A 25,995-nucleotide genomic window follows, 5' to 3' on the forward strand; every position below is an offset into this window, starting at 1 on the left:
GGAGGTGGGGACCGCCTCCTCATGGGGACGTACACCCAGCTCTCCACGTCGGATTCCGGGGCTCTCTGTCCTGCCCGAAGGCCCAGCTGGCCTGCGGGTCCTTAGAGTGGCAAAAACATCCGAAAACTGAGATTGAGGGTCCGGTGGGTGTCTGCACTTTTGTGCTGGGCACCCCAGGGAGGCCCGGGGGCTGGCTGGACAACGCGGTCTGCTGGGCGGGGGGGGGGGGTTTGGAGGAGCAACTGATGCCCTTTGCACTTTGGGTAGCAAGTGTCTGAGGTGTCTCTGATCCCTGCACCATGTCGGGGGGGAGGGGGGCAGGAGGAGGAGGAGGAGGAGGAGGAGGAGGAAGAGGAGGAGGAAGGGGGGGGCCGTGACCTGCAGTCGTGTTCCCGGGGTGGCACGGCATGTGGCTTCTTCCACGGGATGCTTGGCCTGGGCTCCCTGCACCTGGGCCTTTGGAGGACTGGCCCTGTGCTTGCCAACACTTCCTGCAGGGACCCAGAGCTGGGAGGTTGCATCTCTCAGCCCTGGGTCGGGCAGAGTCCCAGCGGGCCAGGCCCACAACCTCTCTCAGCACGGGTCCCCCAGAAGGCTCCTTTGGGACCAGGATTCTCTTGCGGGTGACTCTTTAAGGTCTGGCCCCTGGATGGAGGGGCACCAGGACTAGAGGTGCAGGAAGGGGAAGGGGGTGGCCATGCGAGGGGACACTTTCAGGCCAAGTCCCAGCTTCAGCCTGATCCTCCTGGGAGCCCCGGGGTGGACATCACACCTCCTGGTTGTCCCGCTCTGAGACAAGGAGCCGGGCTTCGCATTCCCACAGCAGCCAGTCGTGGGCTGAGGACACCTGGGGCGTTGGGAACTCCCTGGCTTCTCCTTGGTTTAACATCTGGAGCTGCTTGGGAATTGTGCCGCCACACACACCCGAGTGCAGGTGTCTTCTGCACAGACTGCGGGCCTCGCTCTTCTGAACGCCGCTAGCTCGCCACCCACCCACGGGAGAACCTGGTCAGGGTACTTTCTCTCAGGGGCAGACTCTGATCCGGGCGGGCTACCGGTGTCTCTGTTTGCTCCTTTCTTTCTTCCATTTCGGGAAAGGCTTCCTTACTGGGTGTGGAAATCTCCTATGCCTTTCCTCGCCTATTCTGTCAGCTTTCAAATTCTCTTTCAGGCCGGGCGCGGTGGCTCAAGCCTGTAATCCTAGCTCTCTGGGAGGCCGAGGCGGGCGGATTGCTCGAGGTCATGAGTTCAAAACCAGCCTGAGCAAGAGCCAGACCCGGTCTCTACTGTAAATAGAAAGAAATTAATTGGCCAACTAATATATATAGGAAAATGAGCCAGGCATGGTGGCGCATGCCTGTAGTCCCAGCTACTTGGGAGGCTGAGGCAGAAGGATTGCTTGAGCCCAGGAGTTTGAGGTTGCTGTGAGCTAGGCTAACGCCACGGCACTCACTCTAGCCTAGGCAACAAAGCGAGACTCTGTCTCAAAAAAAAAAAAAAAAAAAAAATTCTCTTTCAGTTGCCACCCTAACAGATGGATTAGGAAACTCTTTCCGGTGCACTCATTAGTGAAATGACCTCAATGAAGCTGGAATCCAATATCTAATCGCCGATTTTTGGCGAGTCCACACGCCAGGGTGGTTGGGGTCCAATGCAGCCCCGGCCAGGCCCAGGCCCCTTGGACTGGGCCACAGGAGGACACAGAGGAGGGTCCCGGCCCCCACGGTAGCGGTGCGGGCAGTTCCCCAAGGGCTTGGGCGTTTTCCAGAGGTAGGAGATGGAGGGGACTGATTTCTTCAGCGCCCCACAGACCAAGCCACCCCACCCCACCCATGGGACACATCCCGAGAGAGAGACACGCCCCATACACTGGCTCCCCTCCCCCATGCGCTGTGCCCCAGCCCTGACCCGGGGGAATAGGCGGCCGCCCACCCACAGGGCGGGGGGCACAGCTGAAAGGGGTTGTGGGGGAGGGCGGCCCCTGGCTGGGGTCAAAGGGCGAGCGCCCCGCGCGTGCGCAGTCCTTGGCGGCGGCGGCGGCGGCGGCGGCGGCGCTGGGGGTGGGGGGCGGGGAGGCGAAGGAGGCCAGGCGAGGAGAGGAGGGGGGCTGGAAGGGCTCCACCTTGGCGGGTCCAGCCGTGGAGGCGCATCTTGTGTGAGTGTGAGTGAGTGAGTGAGTGAGTGTGAGTGTGTGTGTGTGGGTGCGTGTGTGGTGTCTGTGTGTCTGTGTGTCTGTGTGTGTAGAGAGACAGCCCCCCACCCCGGCCCGCCCCTCCCTGCCCGCCCCGCCCCGCCCGTCACCCCCGCCCCCCGTCCCTCGGAGCCCGCCGGACCCGGCCGGCAAACTCAACAGGCCCGGCCCCCGCGGGGCCTGGGGCGGGAGGAGGCGGCGGGGAAGCGCAGAGAGGCTCGGCTTCTTGAGCGGGGCAGGGGCGCCCTCCGCCGTCCACGGCCACACCACCCCGAACGCGCCCGATCTCGTCTGATCTCGGAAGCTAAGCAGGGTCGGGCCTGGGAATACCGGGTGCCGTAGGCTTCTTCTTTTTTTTTTTTGGCCTCTTGTTCCGTCCCCTTTCTGGGAGCGCCGCGGAGGCCCGGGCTGGGGGTCACCCCCACCCTCAGCGCCCGCCGCGGTGCCTGGCGCCCCAGCCCGCACCGTGGGGCCTCCTCTTGTCCCGAGCCGCGACGCCGCCGCCACGGGGCAGCATGCGTGGCATCTGGACAACTGTCAGGTCTCAGACCAAAAGTCTGCTTTGTGGGAACCGACACGCTGGAGGAAACCTTGAGAGTCTGAGAGGGGAGGGAGTTGCAGAAGAAGGCCAGGATGTCATTTTGAGGGAGTATGTGACCAGAACTCGTCCCGTTGCTTTTGGGGTTCTATGGGCTACACGTAGGAATCTTTGGTGGTGGCACCTGATGTTGGGGGATCCGGAGTCACACCCAGACCTGCTCCACAGGCCTCCTTTTACTTTTCTCTTCGGATTCATTATTTTTTTTTTTTTTTTGAGACAGAGTCTCGCTTTGTTGCCCAGGCTAGAGTGAGTGCCGTGGCGTCAGCCTAGCTCACAGCAACCTCAAACTCCTGGGCTCAAGTGATCCTTCTGCCTCAGCCTCCCAGGTAGCTGGGACTACAGGCATGCACCACCATGCCCGGCTAATTTTTTTATATATGTATCAGTTGGCCAATTAATTTCTTTCTATTTATAGTAGAGACGGGGTCTCGCTCTTGCTCAGGCTGGTTTTGAACTCCTGACCTTGAGCAATCCGCCCGCCTCGGCCTCCCAAGAGCTAGGATTACAGGCGTGAGCCACAGCGCCCGGCCTGGATTCATTATTTTTAAAAAGTGTCTCTTATCTCTATTAGTGCATTTTCTTTTCTCTCTCTCTTCAAGCAGATGATGGCAGTCCAAGTATTAAGGTGACATGTGTTGCCCGTGCCCCCCTGTGTTCTTATTCATTTACCTCTCATGTGGTTCCAGCGTATTGTGGGGGCACCAAAGTTAAGGTCGGGTACATCGCCCTCTCCCCGCCTCCCCCCTCGGGTCAGAGCTTCAAGTGCGCCCATCCCCCAGTGGGTGCGCACCCACCCCATTCCTAATGGATGTGTATGCCCATCCCCTCCCCACGCCCACCCGACACCCACCCGATGAAGGTGATTCCTCTGTGTCCACTTAGGTGTCCATCGGTTCGTACCAATTTGCCGGTGAGCGCGAGCACGTGGTGCTCGTGTGTCCATTCTTGGGATACTTGGCTTACTGGAACGGGTTCCAGCTCTGGCCAGGAGAACCACGAGAGGTGCCCTCTCACCGCTGTTCCTCACAGCCGAATAGCACTCCGTGGTGTCCACGCGCCACATTTTATTTACGCACTCGTGGGTCGATGGGCACTCGGGTCGCTTCCAGGTCTTTGCGATTGTGACTTGTGCCCTGACTCTAACCCTAACCCTTACCCAGCCCGTCTCCTCCTCGGCCCCTGCCTGACTGACTCCTTCCCGCCCGGCCTGTCACCTGTCACCGTCCTCGGCCCCTGCCTGACGGGGCTCCTCCGTCGCCTGGGCCTTCCAAGGGCTTGGTGTGGACGCTGGTTCCAGGACGCCCTCCCAGGAACCCGGTAGCAGGGCGGCCGCAGCGTCTGGCGCAACCCAACCGTCCGCCTGCCGCCCTCGCTAAGCGGCCTGCGGGGGACGTGCTCCCGCTGTGCCGCGGGGGCCCAGCCTGGTGTCTTCTCTGAGGCCCCGCAAGGGGAGAGCCGCGGAGGTGGGGACCGCCTCCTCATGGGGACGTACACCCAGCTCTCCACGTCGGATTCCGGGGCTCTCTGTCCAGCCCGAAGGCCCAGCTGGCCTGCGGGTCCTTAGAGTGGCAAAAACATCCGAAAACTGAGATTGAGGGTCCGGTGGGTGTCTGCACTTTTGTGCTGGGCACCCCAGGGAGGCCCGGGGGCTGGCTGGACAACGCGGTCTGCTGGGCGGGGGGGGGTTTGGAGGAGCAACTGATGCCCTTTGCACTTTGGGTAGCAAGTGTCTGAGGTGTCTCTGATCCCTGCACCATGTCGGGGGGGGAGGGGGGCAGGAGGAGGAGGAGGAGGAGGAGGAAGAGGAGGAGGAAGGGGGGGGCCGTGACCTGCAGTCGTGTTCCCGGGGTGGCACGGCATGTGGCTTCTTCCACGGGATGCTTGGCCTGGGCTCCCTGCACCTGGGCCTTTGGAGGACTGGCCCTGTGCTTGCCAACACTTCCTGCAGGGACCCAGAGCTGGGAGGTTGCATCTCTCAGCCCTGGGTCGGGCAGAGTCCCAGCGGGCCATGCCCACAACCTCTCTCAGCACGGGTCCCCCAGAAGGCTCCTTTGGGACCAGGATTCTCTTGCGGGTGACTCTTTAAGGTCTGGCCCCTGGATGGAGGGGCACCAGGACTAGAGGTGCAGGAAGGGGAAGGGGGTGGCCATGCGAGGGGACACTTTCAGGCCAAGTCCCAGCTTCAGCCTGATCCTCCTGGGAGCCCCGGGGTGGACATCACACCTCCTGGTTGTCCCGCTCTGAGACAAGGAGCCGGGCTTCGCATTCCCACAGCAGCCAGTCGTGGGCTGAGGACACCTGGGGCGTTGGGAACTCCCTGGCTTCTCCTTGGTTTAACATCTGGAGCTGCTTGGGAATTGTGCCGCCACACACACCCGAGTGCAGGTGTCTTCTGCACAGACTGCGGGCCTCGCTCTTCTGAACGCCGCTAGCTCGCCACCCACCCACGGGAGAACCTGGTCAGGGTACTTTCTCTCAGGGGCAGACTCTGATCCGGGCGGGCTACCGGTGTCTCTGTTTGCTCCTTTCTTTCTTCCATTTCGGGAAAGGCTTCCTTACTGGGTGTGGAAATCTCCTATGCCTTTCCTCGCCTATTCTGTCAGCTTTCAAATTCTCTTTCAGGCCGGGCGCGGTGGCTCAAGCCTGTAATCCTAGCTCTCTGGGAGGCCGAGGCGGGCGGATTGCTCGAGGTCATGAGTTCAAAACCAGCCTGAGCAAGAGCCAGACCCGGTCTCTACTGTAAATAGAAAGAAATTAATTGGCCAACTAATATATATAGGAAAATGAGCCAGGCATGGTGGCGCATGCCTGTAGTCCCAGCTACTTGGGAGGCTGAGGCAGAAGGATTGCTTGAGCCCAGGAGTTTGAGGTTGCTGTGAGCTAGGCTAACGCCACGGCACTCACTCTAGCCTAGGCAACAAAGCGAGACTCTGTCTCAAAAAAAAAAAAAAAAAAAAATTCTCTTTCAGTTGCCACCCTCACAGATGGATTAGGAAACTCTTTCCGGTGCACTCATTAGTGAAATGACCTCAATGAAGCTGGAATCCAATATCTAATCGCCGATTTTTGGCGAGTCCACACGCCAGGGTGGTTGGGGTCCAATGCAGCCCCGGCCAGGCCCAGGCCCCTTGGACTGGGCCACAGGAGGACACAGAGGAGGGTCCCGGCCCCCACGGTAGCGGTGCGGGCAGTTCCCCAAGGGCTTGGGCGTTTTCCAGAGGTAGGAGATGGAGGGGACTGATTTCTTCAGCGCCCCACAGACCAAGCCACCCCACCCCACCCATGGGACACATCCCGAGAGAGAGACACGCCCCATACACTGGCTCCCCTCCCCCATGCGCTGTGCCCCAGCCCTGACCCGGGGGAATAGGCGGCCGCCCACCCACAGGGCGGGGGGCACAGCTGAAAGGGGTTGTGGGGGAGGGCGGCCCCTGGCTGGGGTCAAAGGGCGAGCGCCCCGCGCGTGCGCAGTCCTTGGCGGCGGCGGCGGCGGCGGCGGCGCTGGGGGTGGGGGGCGGGGAGGCGAAGGAGGCCAGGCGAGGAGAGGAGGGGGGCTGGAAGGGCTCCACCTTGGCGGGTCCAGCCGTGGAGGCGCATCTTGTGTGAGTGTGAGTGAGTGAGTGAGTGAGTGTGAGTGTGTGTGTGTGGGTGCGTGTGTGGTGTCTGTGTGTCTGTGTGTCTGTGTGTGTAGAGAGACAGCCCCCCACCCCGGCCCGCCCCTCCCTGCCCGCCCCGCCCCGCCCGTCACCCCCGCCCCCCGTCCCTCGGAGCCCGCCGGACCCGGCCGGCAAACTCAACAGGCCCGGCCCCCGCGGGGCCTGGGGCGGGAGGAGGCGGCGGGGAAGCGCAGAGAGGCTCGGCTTCTTGAGCGGGGCAGGGGCGCCCTCCGCCGTCCACGGCCACACCACCCCGAACGCGCCCGATCTCGTCTGATCTCGGAAGCTAAGCAGGGTCGGGCCTGGGAATACCGGGTGCCGTAGGCTTCTTCTTTTTTTTTTTTGGCCTCTTGTTCCGTCCCCTTTCTGGGAGCGCCGCGGAGGCCCGGGCTGGGGGTCACCCCCACCCTCAGCGCCCGCCGCGGTGCCTGGCGCCCCAGCCCGCACCGTGGGGCCTCCTCTTGTCCCGAGCCGCGACGCCGCCGCCACGGGGCAGCATGCGTGGCATCTGGACAACTGTCAGGTCTCAGACCAAAAGTCTGCTTTGTGGGAACCGACACGCTGGAGGAAACCTTGAGAGTCTGAGAGGGGAGGGAGTTGCAGAAGAAGGCCAGGATGTCATTTTGAGGGAGTATGTGACCAGAACTCGTCCCGTTGCTTTTGGGGTTCTATGGGCTACACGTAGGAATCTTTGGTGGTGGCACCTGATGTTGGGGGATCCGGAGTCACACCCAGACCTGCTCCACAGGCCTCCTTTTACTTTTCTCTTCGGATTCATTATTTTTTTTTTTTTTTTGAGACAGAGTCTCGCTTTGTTGCCCAGGCTAGAGTGAGTGCCGTGGCGTCAGCCTAGCTCACAGCAACCTCAAACTCCTGGGCTCAAGTGATCCTTCTGCCTCAGCCTCCCAGGTAGCTGGGACTACAGGCATGCACCACCATGCCCGGCTAATTTTTTTATATATGTATCAGTTGGCCAATTAATTTCTTTCTATTTATAGTAGAGACGGGGTCTCGCTCTTGCTCAGGCTGGTTTTGAACTCCTGACCTTGAGCAATCCGCCCGCCTCGGCCTCCCAAGAGCTAGGATTACAGGCGTGAGCCACAGCGCCCGGCCTGGATTCATTATTTTTAAAAAGTGTCTCTTATCTCTATTAGTGCATTTTCTTTTCTCTCTCTCTTCAAGCAGATGATGGCAGTCCAAGTATTAAGGTGACATGTGTTGCCCGTGCCCCCCTGTGTTCTTATTCATTTACCTCTCATGTGGTTCCAGCGTATTGTGGGGGCACCAAAGTTAAGGTCGGGTACATCGCCCTCTCCCCGCCTCCCCCCTCGGGTCAGAGCTTCAAGTGCGCCCATCCCCCAGTGGGTGCGCACCCACCCCATTCCTAATGGATGTGTATGCCCATCCCCTCCCCACGCCCACCCGACACCCACCCGATGAAGGTGATTCCTCTGTGTCCACTTAGGTGTCCATCGGTTCGTACCAATTTGCCGGTGAGCGCGAGCACGTGGTGCTCGTGTGTCCATTCTTGGGATACTTGGCTTACTGGAACGGGTTCCAGCTCTGGCCAGGAGAACCACGAGAGGTGCCCTCTCACCGCTGTTCCTCACAGCCGAATAGCACTCCGTGGTGTCCACGCGCCACATTTTATTTACGCACTCGTGGGTCGATGGGCACTCGGGTCGCTTCCAGGTCTTTGCGATTGTGACTTGTGCCCTGACTCTAACCCTAACCCTTACCCAGCCCGTCTCCTCCTCGGCCCCTGCCTGACTGACTCCTTCCCGCCCGGCCTGTCACCTGTCACCGTCCTCGGCCCCTGCCTGACGGGGCTCCTCCGTCGCCTGGGCCTTCCAAGGGCTTGGTGTGGACGCTGGTTCCAGGACGCCCTCCCAGGAACCCGGTAGCAGGGCGGCCGCAGCGTCTGGCGCAACCCAACCGTCCGCCTGCCGCCCTCGCTAAGCGGCCTGCGGGGGACGTGCTCCCGCTGTGCCGCGGGGGCCCAGCCTGGTGTCTTCTCTGAGGCCCCGCAAGGGGAGAGCCGCGGAGGTGGGGACCGCCTCCTCATGGGGACGTACACCCAGCTCTCCACGTCGGATTCCGGGGCTCTCTGTCCTGCCCGAAGGCCCAGCTGGCCTGCGGGTCCTTAGAGTGGCAAAAACATCCGAAAACTGAGATTGAGGGTCCGGTGGGTGTCTGCACTTTTGTGCTGGGCACCCCAGGGAGGCCCGGGGGCTGGCTGGACAACGCGGTCTGCTGGGCGGGGGGGGGGGGGTTTGGAGGAGCAACTGATGCCCTTTGCACTTTGGGTAGCAAGTGTCTGAGGTGTCTCTGATCCCTGCACCATGTCGGGGGGGAGGGGGGCAGGAGGAGGAGGAGGAGGAGGAGGAGGAGGAAGAGGAGGAGGAAGGGGGGGGCCGTGACCTGCAGTCGTGTTCCCGGGGTGGCACGGCATGTGGCTTCTTCCACGGGATGCTTGGCCTGGGCTCCCTGCACCTGGGCCTTTGGAGGACTGGCCCTGTGCTTGCCAACACTTCCTGCAGGGACCCAGAGCTGGGAGGTTGCATCTCTCAGCCCTGGGTCGGGCAGAGTCCCAGCGGGCCAGGCCCACAACCTCTCTCAGCACGGGTCCCCCAGAAGGCTCCTTTGGGACCAGGATTCTCTTGCGGGTGACTCTTTAAGGTCTGGCCCCTGGATGGAGGGGCACCAGGACTAGAGGTGCAGGAAGGGGAAGGGGGTGGCCATGCGAGGGGACACTTTCAGGCCAAGTCCCAGCTTCAGCCTGATCCTCCTGGGAGCCCCGGGGTGGACATCACACCTCCTGGTTGTCCCGCTCTGAGACAAGGAGCCGGGCTTCGCATTCCCACAGCAGCCAGTCGTGGGCTGAGGACACCTGGGGCGTTGGGAACTCCCTGGCTTCTCCTTGGTTTAACATCTGGAGCTGCTTGGGAATTGTGCCACCACACACACCCGAGTGCAGGTGTCTTCTGCACAGACTGCGGGCCTCGCTCTTCTGAACGCCGCTAGCTCGCCACCCACCCACGGGAGAACCTGGTCAGGGTACTTTCTCTCAGGGGCAGACTCTGATCCGGGCGGGCTACCGGTGTCTCTGTTTGCTCCTTTCTTTCTTCCATTTCGGGAAAGGCTTCCTTACTGGGTGTGGAAATCTCCTATGCCTTTCCTCGCCTATTCTGTCAGCTTTCAAATTCTCTTTCAGGCCGGGCGCGGTGGCTCAAGCCTGTAATCCTAGCTCTCTGGGAGGCCGAGGCGGGCGGATTGCTCGAGGTCATGAGTTCAAAACCAGCCTGAGCAAGAGCCAGACCCGGTCTCTACTGTAAATAGAAAGAAATTAATTGGCCAACTAATATATATAGGAAAATGAGCCAGGCATGGTGGCGCATGCCTGTAGTCCCAGCTACTTGGGAGGCTGAGGCAGAAGGATTGCTTGAGCCCAGGAGTTTGAGGTTGCTGTGAGCTAGGCTAACGCCACGGCACTCACTCTAGCCTAGGCAACAAAGCGAGACTCTGTCTCAAAAAAAAAAAAAAAAAAAAATTCTCTTTCAGTTGCCACCCTCACAGATGGATTAGGAAACTCTTTCCGGTGCACTCATTAGTGAAATGACCTCAATGAAGCTGGAATCCAATATCTAATCGCCGATTTTTGGCGAGTCCACACGCCAGGGTGGTTGGGGTCCAATGCAGCCCCGGCCAGGCCCAGGCCCCTTGGACTGGGCCACAGGAGGACACAGAGGAGGGTCCCGGCCCCCACGGTAGCGGTGCGGGCAGTTCCCCAAGGGCTTGGGCGTTTTCCAGAGGTAGGAGATGGAGGGGACTGATTTCTTCAGCGCCCCACAGACCAAGCCACCCCACCCCACCCATGGGACACATCCCGAGAGAGAGACACGCCCCATACACTGGCTCCCCTCCCCCATGCGCTGTGCCCCAGCCCTGACCCGGGGGAATAGGCGGCCGCCCACCCACAGGGCGGGGGGCACAGCTGAAAGGGGTTGTGGGGGAGGGCGGCCCCTGGCTGGGGTCAAAGGGCGAGCGCCCCGCGCGTGCGCAGTCCTTGGCGGCGTCGGCGGCGGCGGCGGCGGCGGCGGCGGCGCTGGGGGTGGGGGGCGGGGAGGCGAAGGAGGCCAGGCGAGGAGAGGAGGGGGGCTGGAAGGGCTCCACCTTGGCGGGTCCAGCCGTGGAGGCGCATCTTGTGTGAGTGTGAGTGAGTGAGTGAGTGAGTGTGAGTGTGTGTGTGTGGGTGCGTGTGTGGTGTCTGTGTGTCTGTGTGTCTGTGTGTGTAGAGAGACAGCCCCCCACCCCGGCCCGCCCCTCCCTGCCCGCCCCGCCCCGCCCGTCACCCCCGCCCCCCGTCCCTCGGAGCCCGCCGGACCCGGCCGGCAAACTCAACAGGCCCGGCCCCCGCGGGGCCTGGGGCGGGAGGAGGCGGCGGGGAAGCGCAGAGAGGCTCGGCTTCTTGAGCGGGGCAGGGGCGCCCTCCGCCGTCCACGGCCACACCACCCCGAACGCGCCCGATCTCGTCTGATCTCGGAAGCTAAGCAGGGTCGGGCCTGGGAATACCGGGTGCCGTAGGCTTCTTCTTTTTTTTTTTTGGCCTCTTGTTCCGTCCCCTTTCTGGGAGCGCCGCGGAGGCCCGGGCTGGGGGTCACCCCCACCCTCAGCGCCCGCCGCGGTGCCTGGCGCCCCAGCCCGCACCGTGGGGCCTCCTCTTGTCCCGAGCCGCGACGCCGCCGCCACGGGGCAGCATGCGTGGCATCTGGACAACTGTCAGGTCTCAGACCAAAAGTCTGCTTTGTGGGAACCGACACGCTGGAGGAAACCTTGAGAGTCTGAGAGGGGAGGGAGTTGCAGAAGAAGGCCAGGATGTCATTTTGAGGGAGTATGTGACCAGAACTCGTCCCGTTGCTTTTGGGGTTCTATGGGCTACACGTAGGAATCTTTGGTGGTGGCACCTGATGTTGGGGGATCCGGAGTCACACCCAGACCTGCTCCACAGGCCTCCTTTTACTTTTCTCTTCGGATTCATTATTTTTTTTTTTTTTTTGAGACAGAGTCTCGCTTTGTTGCCCAGGCTAGAGTGAGTGCCGTGGCGTCAGCCTAGCTCACAGCAACCTCAAACTCCTGGGCTCAAGTGATCCTTCTGCCTCAGCCTCCCAGGTAGCTGGGACTACAGGCATGCACCACCATGCCCGGCTAATTTTTTTATATATGTATCAGTTGGCCAATTAATTTCTTTCTATTTATAGTAGAGACGGGGTCTCGCTCTTGCTCAGGCTGGTTTTGAACTCCTGACCTTGAGCAATCCGCCCGCCTCGGCCTCCCAAGAGCTAGGATTACAGGCGTGAGCCACAGCGCCCGGCCTGGATTCATTATTTTTAAAAAGTGTCTCTTATCTCTATTAGTGCATTTTCTTTTCTCTCTCTCTTCAAGCAGATGATGGCAGTCCAAGTATTAAGGTGACATGTGTTGCCCGTGCCCCCCTGTGTTCTTATTCATTTACCTCTCATGTGGTTCCAGCGTATTGTGGGGGCACCAAAGTTAAGGTCGGGTACATCGCCCTCTCCCCGCCTCCCCCCTCGGGTCAGAGCTTCAAGTGCGCCCATCCCCCAGTGGGTGCGCACCCACCCCATTCCTAATGGATGTGTATGCCCATCCCCTCCCCACGCCCACCCGACACCCACCCGATGAAGGTGATTCCTCTGTGTCCACTTAGGTGTCCATCGGTTCGTACCAATTTGCCGGTGAGCGCGAGCACGTGGTGCTCGTGTGTCCATTCTTGGGATACTTGGCTTACTGGAACGGGTTCCAGCTCTGGCCAGGAGAACCACGAGAGGTGCCCTCTCACCGCTGTTCCTCACAGCCGAATAGCACTCCGTGGTGTCCACGCGCCACATTTTATTTACGCACTCGTGGGTCGATGGGCACTCGGGTCGCTTCCAGGTCTTTGCGATTGTGACTTGTGCCCTGACTCTAACCCTAACCCTTACCCAGCCCGTCTCCTCCTCGGCCCCTGCCTGACTGACTCCTTCCCGCCCGGCCTGTCACCTGTCACCGTCCTCGGCCCCTGCCTGACGGGGCTCCTCCGTCGCCTGGGCCTTCCAAGGGCTTGGTGTGGACGCTGGTTCCAGGACGCCCTCCCAGGAACCCGGTAGCAGGGCGGCCGCAGCGTCTGGCGCAACCCAACCGTCCGCCTGCCGCCCTCGCTAAGCGGCCTGCGGGGGACGTGCTCCCGCTGTGCCGCGGGGGCCCAGCCTGGTGTCTTCTCTGAGGCCCCGCAAGGGGAGAGCCGCGGAGGTGGGGACCGCCTCCTCATGGGGACGTACACCCAGCTCTCCACGTCGGATTCCGGGGCTCTCTGTCCTGCCCGAAGGCCCAGCTGGCCTGCGGGTCCTTAGAGTGGCAAAAACATCCGAAAACTGAGATTGAGGGTCCGGTGGGTGTCTGCACTTTTGTGCTGGGCACCCCAGGGAGGCCCGGGGGCTGGCTGGACAACGCGGTCTGCTGGGCGGGGGGGGGGGGTTTGGAGGAGCAACTGATGCCCTTTGCACTTTGGGTAGCAAGTGTCTGAGGTGTCTCTGATCCCTGCACCATGTCGGGGGGGAGGGGGGCAGGAGGAGGAGGAGGAGGAGGAGGAGGAGGAAGAGGAGGAGGAAGGGGGGGGCCGTGACCTGCAGTCGTGTTCCCGGGGTGGCACGGCATGTGGCTTCTTCCACGGGATGCTTGGCCTGGGCTCCCTGCACCTGGGCCTTTGGAGGACTGGCCCTGTGCTTGCCAACACTTCCTGCAGGGACCCAGAGCTGGGAGGTTGCATCTCTCAGCCCTGGGTCGGGCAGAGTCCCAGCGGGCCAGGCCCACAACCTCTCTCAGCACGGGTCCCCCAGAAGGCTCCTTTGGGACCAGGATTCTCTTGCGGGTGACTCTTTAAGGTCTGGCCCCTGGATGGAGGGGCACCAGGACTAGAGGTGCAGGAAGGGGAAGGGGGTGGCCATGCGAGGGGACACTTTCAGGCCAAGTCCCAGCTTCAGCCTGATCCTCCTGGGAGCCCCGGGGTGGACATCACACCTCCTGGTTGTCCCGCTCTGAGACAAGGAGCCGGGCTTCGCATTCCCACAGCAGCCAGTCGTGGGCTGAGGACACCTGGGGCGTTGGGAACTCCCTGGCTTCTCCTTGGTTTAACATCTGGAGCTGCTTGGGAATTGTGCCACCACACACACCCGAGTGCAGGTGTCTTCTGCACAGACTGCGGGCCTCGCTCTTCTGAACGCCGCTAGCTCGCCACCCACCCACGGGAGAACCTGGTCAGGGTACTTTCTCTCAGGGGCAGACTCTGATCCGGGCGGGCTACCGGTGTCTCTGTTTGCTCCTTTCTTTCTTCCATTTCGGGAAAGGCTTCCTTACTGGGTGTGGAAATCTCCTATGCCTTTCCTCGCCTATTCTGTCAGCTTTCAAATTCTCTTTCAGGCCGGGCGCGGTGGCTCAAGCCTGTAATCCTAGCTCTCTGGGAGGCCGAGGCGGGCGGATTGCTCGAGGTCATGAGTTCAAAACCAGCCTGAGCAAGAGCCAGACCCGGTCTCTACTGTAAATAGAAAGAAATTAATTGGCCAACTAATATATATAGGAAAATGAGCCAGGCATGGTGGCGCATGCCTGTAGTCCCAGCTACTTGGGAGGCTGAGGCAGAAGGATTGCTTGAGCCCAGGAGTTTGAGGTTGCTGTGAGCTAGGCTAACGCCACGGCACTCACTCTAGCCTAGGCAACAAAGCGAGACTCTGTCTCAAAAAAAAAAAAAAAAAAAAAAATTCTCTTTCAGTTGCCACCCTCACAGATGGATTAGGAAACTCTTTCCGGTGCACTCATTAGTGAAATGACCTCAATGAAGCTGGAATCCAATATCTAATCGCCGATTTTTGGCGAGTCCACACGCCAGGGTGGTTGGGGTCCAATGCAGCCCCGGCCAGGCCCAGGCCCCTTGGACTGGGCCACAGGAGGACACAGAGGAGGGTCCCGGCCCCCACGGTAGCGGTGCGGGCAGTTCCCCAAGGGCTTGGGCGTTTTCCAGAGGTAGGAGATGGAGGGGACTGATTTCTTCAGCGCCCCACAGACCAAGCCACCCCACCCCACCCATGGGACACATCCCGAGAGAGAGACACGCCCCATACACTGGCTCCCCTCCCCCATGCGCTGTGCCCCAGCCCTGACCCGGGGGAATAGGCGGCCGCCCACCCACAGGGCGGGGGGCACAGCTGAAAGGGGTTGTGGGGGAGGGCGGCCCCTGGCTGGGGTCAAAGGGCGAGCGCCCCGCGCGTGCGCAGTCCTTGGCGGCGGCGGCGGCGGCGGCGGCGCTGGGGGTGGGGGGCGGGGAGGCGAAGGAGGCCAGGCGAGGAGAGGAGGGGGGCTGGAAGGGCTCCACCTTGGCGGGTCCAGCCGTGGAGGCGCATCTTGTGTGAGTGTGAGTGAGTGAGTGAGTGAGTGTGAGTGTGTGTGTGTGGGTGCGTGTGTGGTGTCTGTGTGTCTGTGTGTCTGTGTGTGTAGAGAGACAGCCCCCCACCCCGGCCCGCCCCTCCCTGCCCGCCCCGCCCCGCCCGTCACCCCCGCCCCCCGTCCCTCGGAGCCCGCCGGACCCGGCCGGCAAACTCAACAGGCCCGGCCCCCGCGGGGCCTGGGGCGGGAGGAGGCGGCGGGGAAGCGCAGAGAGGCTCGGCTTCTTGAGCGGGGCAGGGGCGCCCTCCGCCGTCCACGGCCACACCACCCCGAACGCGCCCGATCTCGTCTGATCTCGGAAGCTAAGCAGGGTCGGGCCTGGGAATACCGGGTGCCGTAGGCTTCTTCTTTTTTTTTTTTGGCCTCTTGTTCCGTCCCCTTTCTGGGAGCGCCGCGGAGGCCCGGGCTGGGGGTCACCCCCACCCTCAGCGCCCGCCGCGGTGCCTGGCGCCCCAGCCCGCACCGTGGGGCCTCCTCTTGTCCCGAGCCGCGACGCCGCCGCCACGGGGCAGCATGCGTGGCATCTGGACAACTGTCAGGTCTCAGACCAAAAGTCTGCTTTGTGGGAACCGACACGCTGGAGGAAACCTTGAGAGTCTGAGAGGGGAGGGAGTTGCAGAAGAAGGCCAGGATGTCATTTTGAGGGAGTATGTGACCAGAACTCGTCCCGTTGCTTTTGGGGTTCTATGGGCTACACGTAGGAATCTTTGGTGGTGGCACCTGATGTTGGGGGATCCGGAGTCACACCCAGACCTGCTCCACAGGCCTCCTTTTACTTTTCTCTTCGGATTCATTATTTTTTTTTTTTTTTGAGACAGAGTCTCGCTTTGTTGCCCAGGCTAGAGTGAGTGCCGTGGCGTCAGCCTAGCTCACAGCAACCTCAAACTCCTGGGCTCAAGTGATCCTTCTGCCTCAGCCTCCCAGGTAGCTGGGACTACAGGCATGCACCACCATGCCCGGCTAATTTTTTTATATATGTATCAGTTGGCCAATTAATTTCTTTCTATTTATAGTAGAGACGGGGTCTCGCTCTTGCTCAGGCTGGTTTTGAACTCCTGACCTTGAGCAATCCGCCCGCCTCGGCCTCCCAAGAGCTAGGATTACAGGCGTGAGCCACAGCGCCCGGCCTGGATTCATTATTTTTAAAAAGTGTCTCTTATCTCTATTAGTGCATTTTCTTTTCTCTCTCTCTTCAAGCAGATGATGGCAGTCCAAGTATTAAGGTGACATGTGTTGCCCGTGCCCCCCTGTGTTCTTATTCATTTACCTCTCATGTGGTTCCAGCGTATTGTGGGGGCACCAAAGTTAAGGTCGGGTACATCGCCCTCTCCCCGCCTCCCCCCTCGGGTCAGAGCTTCAAGTGCGCCCATCCCCCAGTGGGTGCGCACCCACCCCATTCCTAATGGATGTGTATGCCCATCCCCTCCCCACGCCCACCCGACACCCACCCGATGAAGGTGATTCCTCTGTGTCCACTTAGGTGTCCATCGGTTCGTACCAATTTGCCGGTGAGCGCGAGCACGTGGTGCTCGTGTGTCCATTCTTGGGATACTTGGCTTACTGGAACGGGTTCCAGCTCTGGCCAGGAGAACCACGAGAGGTGCCCTCTCACCGCTGTTCCTCACAGCCGAATAGCACTCCGTGGTGTCCACGCGCCACATTTTATTTACGCACTCGTGGGTCGATGGGCACTCGGGTCGCTTCCAGGTCTTTGCGATTGTGACTTGTGCCCTGACTCTAACCCTAACCCTTACCCAGCCCGTCTCCTCCTCGGCCCCTGCCTGACTGACTCCTTCCCGCCCGGCCTGTCACCTGTCACCGTCCTCGGCCCCTGCCTGACGGGGCTCCTCCGTCGCCTGGGCCTTCCAAGGGCTTGGTGTGGACGCTGGTTCCAGGACGCCCTCCCAGGAACCCGGTAGCAGGGCGGCCGCAGCGTCTGGCGCAACCCAACCGTCCGCCTGCCGCCCTCGCTAAGCGGCCTGCGGGGGACGTGCTCCCGCTGTGCCGCGGGGGCCCAGCCTGGTGTCTTCTCTGAGGCCCCGCAAGGGGAGAGCCGCGGAGGTGGGGACCGCCTCCTCATGGGGACGTACACCCAGCTCTCCACGTCGGATTCCGGGGCTCTCTGTCCTGCCCGAAGGCCCAGCTGGCCTGCGGGTCCTTAGAGTGGCAAAAACATCCGAAAACTGAGATTGAGGGTCCGGTGGGTGTCTGCACTTTTGTGCTGGGCACCCCAGGGAGGCCCGGGGGCTGGCTGGACAACGCGGTCTGCTGGGCGGGGGGGGGGGGTTTGGAGGAGCAACTGATGCCCTTTGCACTTTGGGTAGCAAGTGTCTGAGGTGTCTCTGATCCCTGCACCATGTCGGGGGGGAGGGGGGCAGGAGGAGGAGGAGGAGGAGGAGGAGGAGGAAGAGGAGGAGGAAGGGGGGGGCCGTGACCTGCAGTCGTGTTCCCGGGGTGGCACGGCATGTGGCTTCTTCCACGGGATGCTTGGCCTGGGCTCCCTGCACCTGGGCCTTTGGAGGACTGGCCCTGTGCTTGCCAACACTTCCTGCAGGGACCCAGAGCTGGGAGGTTGCATCTCTCAGCCCTGGGTCGGGCAGAGTCCCAGCGGGCCAGGCCCACAACCTCTCTCAGCACGGGTCCCCCAGAAGGCTCCTTTGGGACCAGGATTCTCTTGCGGGTGACTCTTTAAGGTCTGGCCCCTGGATGGAGGGGCACCAGGACTAGAGGTGCAGGAAGGGGAAGGGGGTGGCCATGCGAGGGGACACTTTCAGGCCAAGTCCCAGCTTCAGCCTGATCCTCCTGGGAGCCCCGGGGTGGACATCACACCTCCTGGTTGTCCCGCTCTGAGACAAGGAGCCGGGCTTCGCATTCCCACAGCAGCCAGTCGTGGGCTGAGGACACCTGGGGCGTTGGGAACTCCCTGGCTTCTCCTTGGTTTAACATCTGGAGCTGCTTGGGAATTGTGCCACCACACACACCCGAGTGCAGGTGTCTTCTGCACAGACTGCGGGCCTCGCTCTTCTGAACGCCGCTAGCTCGCCACCCACCCACGGGAGAACCTGGTCAGGGTACTTTCTCTCAGGGGCAGACTCTGATCCGGGCGGGCTACCGGTGTCTCTGTTTGCTCCTTTCTTTCTTCCATTTCGGGAAAGGCTTCCTTACTGGGTGTGGAAATCTCCTATGCCTTTCCTCGCCTATTCTGTCAGCTTTCAAATTCTCTTTCAGGCCGGGCGCGGTGGCTCAAGCCTGTAATCCTAGCTCTCTGGGAGGCCGAGGCGGGCGGATTGCTCGAGGTCATGAGTTCAAAACCAGCCTGAGCAAGAGCCAGACCCGGTCTCTACTGTAAATAGAAAGAAATTAATTGGCCAACTAATATATATAGGAAAATGAGCCAGGCATGGTGGCGCATGCCTGTAGTCCCAGCTACTTGGGAGGCTGAGGCAGAAGGATTGCTTGAGCCCAGGAGTTTGAGGTTGCTGTGAGCTAGGCTAACGCCACGGCACTCACTCTAGCCTAGGCAACAAAGCGAGACTCTGTCTCAAAAAAAAAAAAAAAAAAAAAATTCTCTTTCAGTTGCCACCCTCACAGATGGATTAGGAAACTCTTTCCGGTGCACTCATTAGTGAAATGACCTCAATGAAGCTGGAATCCAATATCTAATCGCCGATTTTTGGCGAGTCCACACGCCAGGGTGGTTGGGGTCCAATGCAGCCCCGGCCAGGCCCAGGCCCCTTGGACTGGGCCACAGGAGGACACAGAGGAGGGTCCCGGCCCCCACGGTAGCGGTGCGGGCAGTTCCCCAAGGGCTTGGGCGTTTTCCAGAGGTAGGAGATGGAGGGGACTGATTTCTTCAGCGCCCCACAGACCAAGCCACCCCACCCCACCCATGGGACACATCCCGAGAGAGAGACACGCCCCATACACTGGCTCCCCTCCCCCATGCGCTGTGCCCCAGCCCTGACCCGGGGGAATAGGCGGCCGCCCACCCACAGGGCGGGGGGCACAGCTGAAAGGGGTTGTGGGGGAGGGCGGCCCCTGGCTGGGGTCAAAGGGCGAGCGCCCCGCGCGTGCGCAGTCCTTGGCGGCGGCGGCGGCGGCGGCGGCGGCGCTGGGGGTGGGGGGCGGGGAGGCGAAGGAGGCCAGGCGAGGAGAGGAGGGGGGCTGGAAGGGCTCCACCTTGGCGGGTCCAGCCGTGGAGGCGCATCTTGTGTGAGTGTGAGTGAGTGAGTGAGTGAGTGTGAGTGTGTGTGTGTGGGTGCGTGTGTGGTGTCTGTGTGTCTGTGTGTCTGTGTGTGTAGAGAGACAGCCCCCCACCCCGGCCCGCCCCTCCCTGCCCGCCCCGCCCCGCCCGTCACCCCCGCCCCCCGTCCCTCGGAGCCCGCCGGACCCGGCCGGCAAACTCAACAGGCCCGGCCCCCGCGGGGCCTGGGGCGGGAGGAGGCGGCGGGGAAGCGCAGAGAGGCTCGGCTTCTTGAGCGGGGCAGGGGCGCCCTCCGCCGTCCACGGCCACACCACCCCGAACGCGCCCGATCTCGTCTGATCTCGGAAGCTAAGCAGGGTCGGGCCTGGGAATACCGGGTGCCGTAGGCTTCTTCTTTTTTTTTTTTGGCCTCTTGTTCCGTCCCCTTTCTGGGAGCGCCGCGGAGGCCCGGGCTGGGGGTCACCCCCACCCTCAGCGCCCGCCGCGGTGCCTGGCGCCCCAGCCCGCACCGTGGGGCCTCCTCTTGTCCCGAGCCGCGACGCCGCCGCCACGGGGCAGCATGCGTGGCATCTGGACAACTGTCAGGTCTCAGACCAAAAGTCTGCTTTGTGGGAACCGACACGCTGGAGGAAACCTTGAGAGTCTGAGAGGGGAGGGAGTTGCAGAAGAAGGCCAGGATGTCATTTTGAGGGAGTATGTGACCAGAACTCGTCCCGTTGCTTTTGGGGTTCTATGGGCTACACGTAGGAATCTTTGGTGGTGGCACCTGATGTTGGGGGATCCGGAGTCACACCCAGACCTGCTCCACAGGCCTCCTTTTACTTTTCTCTTCGGATTCATTATTTTTTTTTTTTTTTTGAGACAGAGTCTCGCTTTGTTGCCCAGGCTAGAGTGAGTGCCGTGGCGTCAGCCTAGCTCACAGCAACCTCAAACTCCTGGGCTCAAGTGATCCTTCTGCCTCAGCCTCCCAGGTAGCTGGGACTACAGGCATGCACCACCATGCCCGGCTAATTTTTTTATATATGTATCAGTTGGCCAATTAATTTCTTTCTATTTATAGTAGAGACGGGGTCTCGCTCTTGCTCAGGCTGGTTTTGAACTCCTGACCTTGAGCAATCCGCCCGCCTCGGCCTCCCAAGAGCTAGGATTACAGGCGTGAGCCACAGCGCCCGGCCTGGATTCATTATTTTTAAAAAGTGTCTCTTATCTCTATTAGTGCATTTTCTTTTCTCTCTCTCTTCAAGCAGATGATGGCAGTCCAAGTATTAAGGTGACATGTGTTGCCCGTGCCCCCCTGTGTTCTTATTCATTTACCTCTCATGTGGTTCCAGCGTATTGTGGGGGCACCAAAGTTAAGGTCGGGTACATCGCCCTCTCCCCGCCTCCCCCCTCGGGTCAGAGCTTCAAGTGCGCCCATCCCCCAGTGGGTGCGCACCCACCCCATTCCTAATGGATGTGTATGCCCATCCCCTCCCCACGCCCACCCGACACCCACCCGATGAAGGTGATTCCTCTGTGTCCACTTAGGTGTCCATCGGTTCGTACCAATTTGCCGGTGAGCGCGAGCACGTGGTGCTCGTGTGTCCATTCTTGGGATACTTGGCTTACTGGAACGGGTTCCAGCTCTGGCCAGGAGAACCACGAGAGGTGCCCTCTCACCGCTGTTCCTCACAGCCGAATAGCACTCCGTGGTGTCCACGCGCCACATTTTATTTACGCACTCGTGGGTCGATGGGCACTCGGGTCGCTTCCAGGTCTTTGCGATTGTGACTTGTGCCCTGACTCTAACCCTAACCCTTACCCAGCCCGTCTCCTCCTCGGCCCCTGCCTGACTGACTCCTTCCCGCCCGGCCTGTCACCTGTCACCGTCCTCGGCCCCTGCCTGACGGGGCTCCTCCGTCGCCTGGGCCTTCCAAGGGCTTGGTGTGGACGCTGGTTCCAGGACGCCCTCCCAGGAACCCGGTAGCAGGGCGGCCGCAGCGTCTGGCGCAACCCAACCGTCCGCCTGCCGCCCTCGCTAAGCGGCCTGCGGGGGACGTGCTCCCGCTGTGCCGCGGGGGCCCAGCCTGGTGTCTTCTCTGAGGCCCCGCAAGGGGAGAGCCGCGGAGGTGGGGACCGCCTCCTCATGGGGACGTACACCCAGCTCTCCACGTCGGATTCCGGGGCTCTCTGTCCAGCCCGAAGGCCCAGCTGGCCTGCGGGTCCTTAGAGTGGCAAAAACATCCGAAAACTGAGATTGAGGGTCCGGTGGGTGTCTGCACTTTTGTGCTGGGCACCCCAGGGAGGCCCGGGGGCTGGCTGGACAACGCGGTCTGCTGGGCGGGGGGGGGTTTGGAGGAGCAACTGATGCCCTTTGCACTTTGGGTAGCAAGTGTCTGAGGTGTCTCTGATCCCTGCACCATGTCGGGGGGGGAGGGGGGCAGGAGGAGGAGGAGGAGGAGGAGGAAGAGGAGGAGGAAGGGGGGGGCCGTGACCTGCAGTCGTGTTCCCGGGGTGGCACGGCATGTGGCTTCTTCCACGGGATGCTTGGCCTGGGCTCCCTGCACCTGGGCCTTTGGAGGACTGGCCCTGTGCTTGCCAACACTTCCTGCAGGGACCCAGAGCTGGGAGGTTGCATCTCTCAGCCCTGGGTCGGGCAGAGTCCCAGCGGGCCATGCCCACAACCTCTCTCAGCACGGGTCCCCCAGAAGGCTCCTTTGGGACCAGGATTCTCTTGCGGGTGACTCTTTAAGGTCTGGCCCCTGGATGGAGGGGCACCAGGACTAGAGGTGCAGGAAGGGGAAGGGGGTGGCCATGCGAGGGGACACTTTCAGGCCAAGTCCCAGCTTCAGCCTGATCCTCCTGGGAGCCCCGGGGTGGACATCACACCTCCTGGTTGTCCCGCTCTGAGACAAGGAGCCGGGCTTCGCATTCCCACAGCAGCCAGTCGTGGGCTGAGGACACCTGGGGCGTTGGGAACTCCCTGGCTTCTCCTTGGTTTAACATCTGGAGCTGCTTGGGAATTGTGCCGCCACACACACCCGAGTGCAGGTGTCTTCTGCACAGACTGCGGGCCTCGCTCTTCTGAACGCCGCTAGCTCGCCACCCACCCACGGGAGAACCTGGTCAGGGTACTTTCTCTCAGGGGCAGACTCTGATCCGGGCGGGCTACCGGTGTCTCTGTTTGCTCCTTTCTTTCTTCCATTTCGGGAAAGGCTTCCTTACTGGGTGTGGAAATCTCCTATGCCTTTCCTCGCCTATTCTGTCAGCTTTCAAATTCTCTTTCAGGCCGGGCGCGGTGGCTCAAGCCTGTAATCCTAGCTCTCTGGGAGGCCGAGGCGGGCGGATTGCTCGAGGTCATGAGTTCAAAACCAGCCTGAGCAAGAGCCAGACCCGGTCTCTACTGTAAATAGAAAGAAATTAATTGGCCAACTAATATATATAGGAAAATGAGCCAGGCATGGTGGCGCATGCCTGTAGTCCCAGCTACTTGGGAGGCTGAGGCAGAAGGATTGCTTGAGCCCAGGAGTTTGAGGTTGCTGTGAGCTAGGCTAACGCCACGGCACTCACTCTAGCCTAGGCAACAAAGCGAGACTCTGTCTCAAAAAAAAAAAAAAAAAAAAATTCTCTTTCAGTTGCCACCCTCACAGATGGATTAGGAAACTCTTTCCGGTGCACTCATTAGTGAAATGACCTCAATGAAGCTGGAATCCAATATCTAATCGCCGATTTTTGGCGAGTCCACACGCCAGGGTGGTTGGGGTCCAATGCAGCCCCGGCCAGGCCCAGGCCCCTTGGACTGGGCCACAGGAGGACACAGAGGAGGGTCCCGGCCCCCACGGTAGCGGTGCGGGCAGTTCCCCAAGGGCTTGGGCGTTTTCCAGAGGTAGGAGATGGAGGGGACTGATTTCTTCAGCGCCCCACAGACCAAGCCACCCCACCCCACCCATGGGACACATCCCGAGAGAGAGACACGCCCCATACACTGGCTCCCCTCCCCCATGCGCTGTGCCCCAGCCCTGACCCGGGGGAATAGGCGGCCGCCCACCCACAGGGCGGGGGGCACAGCTGAAAGGGGTTGTGGGGGAGGGCGGCCCCTGGCTGGGGTCAAAGGGCGAGCGCCCCGCGCGTGCGCAGTCCTTGGCGGCGGCGGCGGCGGCGGCGGCGGCGGCGGCGCTGGGGGTGGGGGGCGGGGAGGCGAAGGAGGCCAGGCGAGGAGAGGAGGGGGGCTGGAAGGGCTCCACCTTGGCGGGTCCAGCCGTGGAGGCGCATCTTGTGTGAGTGTGAGTGAGTGAGTGAGTGAGTGTGAGTGTGTGTGTGTGGGTGCGTGTGTGGTGTCTGTGTGTCTGTGTGTCTGTGTGTGTAGAGAGACAGCCCCCCACCCCGGCCCGCCCCTCCCTGCCCGCCCCGCCCCGCCCGTCACCCCCGCCCCCCGTCCCTCGGAGCCCGCCGGACCCGGCCGGCAAACTCAACAGGCCCGGCCCCCGCGGGGCCTGGGGCGGGAGGAGGCGGCGGGGAAGCGCAGAGAGGCTCGGCTTCTTGAGCGGGGCAGGGGCGCCCTCCGCCGTCCACGGCCACACCACCCCGAACGCGCCCGATCTCGTCTGATCTCGGAAGCTAAGCAGGGTCGGGCCTGGGAATACCGGGTGCCGTAGGCTTCTTCTTTTTTTTTTTTGGCCTCTTGTTCCGTCCCCTTTCTGGGAGCGCCGCGGAGGCCCGGGCTGGGGGTCACCCCCACCCTCAGCGCCCGCCGCGGTGCCTGGCGCCCCAGCCCGCACCGTGGGGCCTCCTCTTGTCCCGAGCCGCGACGCCGCCGCCACGGGGCAGCATGCGTGGCATCTGGACAACTGTCAGGTCTCAGACCAAAAGTCTGCTTTGTGGGAACCGACACGCTGGAGGAAACCTTGAGAGTCTGAGAGGGGAGGGAGTTGCAGAAGAAGGCCAGGATGTCATTTTGAGGGAGTATGTGACCAGAACTCGTCCCGTTGCTTTTGGGGTTCTATGGGCTACACGTAGGAATCTTTGGTGGTGGCACCTGATGTTGGGGGATCCGGAGTCACACCCAGACCTGCTCCACAGGCCTCCTTTTACTTTTCTCTTCGGATTCATTATTTTTTTTTTTTTTTTGAGACAGAGTCTCGCTTTGTTGCCCAGGCTAGAGTGAGTGCCGTGGCGTCAGCCTAGCTCACAGCAACCTCAAACTCCTGGGCTCAAGTGATCCTTCTGCCTCAGCCTCCCAGGTAGCTGGGACTACAGGCATGCACCACCATGCCCGGCTAATTTTTTTATATATGTATCAGTTGGCCAATTAATTTCTTTCTATTTATAGTAGAGACGGGGTCTCGCTCTTGCTCAGGCTGGTTTTGAACTCCTGACCTTGAGCAATCCGCCCGCCTCGGCCTCCCAAGAGCTAGGATTACAGGCGTGAGCCACAGCGCCCGGCCTGGATTCATTATTTTTAAAAAGTGTCTCTTATCTCTATTAGTGCATTTTCTTTTCTCTCTCTCTTCAAGCAGATGATGGCAGTCCAAGTATTAAGGTGACATGTGTTGCCCGTGCCCCCCTGTGTTCTTATTCATTTACCTCTCATGTGGTTCCAGCGTATTGTGGGGGCACCAAAGTTAAGGTCGGGTACATCGCCCTCTCCCCGCCTCCCCCCTCGGGTCAGAGCTTCAAGTGCGCCCATCCCCCAGTGGGTGCGCACCCACCCCATTCCTAATGGATGTGTATGCCCATCCCCTCCCCACGCCCACCCGACACCCACCCGATGAAGGTGATTCCTCTGTGTCCACTTAGGTGTCCATCGGTTCGTACCAATTTGCCGGTGAGCGCGAGCACGTGGTGCTCGTGTGTCCATTCTTGGGATACTTGGCTTACTGGAACGGGTTCCAGCTCTGGCCAGGAGAACCACGAGAGGTGCCCTCTCACCGCTGTTCCTCACAGCCGAATAGCACTCCGTGGTGTCCACGCGCCACATTTTATTTACGCACTCGTGGGTCGATGGGCACTCGGGTCGCTTCCAGGTCTTTGCGATTGTGACTTGTGCCCTGACTCTAACCCTAACCCTTACCCAGCCCGTCTCCTCCTCGGCCCCTGCCTGACTGACTCCTTCCCGCCCGGCCTGTCACCTGTCACCGTCCTCGGCCCCTGCCTGACGGGGCTCCTCCGTCGCCTGGGCCTTCCAAGGGCTTGGTGTGGACGCTGGTTCCAGGACGCCCTCCCAGGAACCCGGTAGCAGGGCGGCCGCAGCGTCTGGCGCAACCCAACCGTCCGCCTGCCGCCCTCGCTAAGCGGCCTGCGGGGGACGTGCTCCCGCTGTGCCGCGGGGGCCCAGCCTGGTGTCTTCTCTGAGGCCCCGCAAGGGGAGAGCCGCGGAGGTGGGGACCGCCTCCTCATGGGGACGTACACCCAGCTCTCCACGTCGGATTCCGGGGCTCTCTGTCCTGCCCGAAGGCCCAGCTGGCCTGCGGGTCCTTAGAGTGGCAAAAACATCCGAAAACTGAGATTGAGGGTCCGGTGGGTGTCTGCACTTTTGTGCTGGGCACCCCAGGGAGGCCCGGGGGCTGGCTGGACAACGCGGTCTGCTGGGCGGGGGGGGGGGTTTGGAGGAGCAACTGATGCCCTTTGCACTTTGGGTAGCAAGTGTCTGAGGTGTCTCTGATCCCTGCACCATGTCGGGGGGGAGGGGGGCAGGAGGAGGAGGAGGAGGAGGAGGAGGAGGAAGAGGAGGAGGAAGGGGGGGGCCGTGACCTGCAGTCGTGTTCCCGGGGTGGCACGGCATGTGGCTTCTTCCACGGGATGCTTGGCCTGGGCTCCCTGCACCTGGGCCTTTGGAGGACTGGCCCTGTGCTTGCCAACACTTCCTGCAGGG

The sequence above is a fragment of the Microcebus murinus genome, chromosome 7, assembly GCF_040939455.1.
Source record: "Microcebus murinus isolate Inina chromosome 7, M.murinus_Inina_mat1.0, whole genome shotgun sequence".
Classification (NCBI taxonomy): domain Eukaryota; kingdom Metazoa; phylum Chordata; class Mammalia; order Primates; family Cheirogaleidae; genus Microcebus; species Microcebus murinus.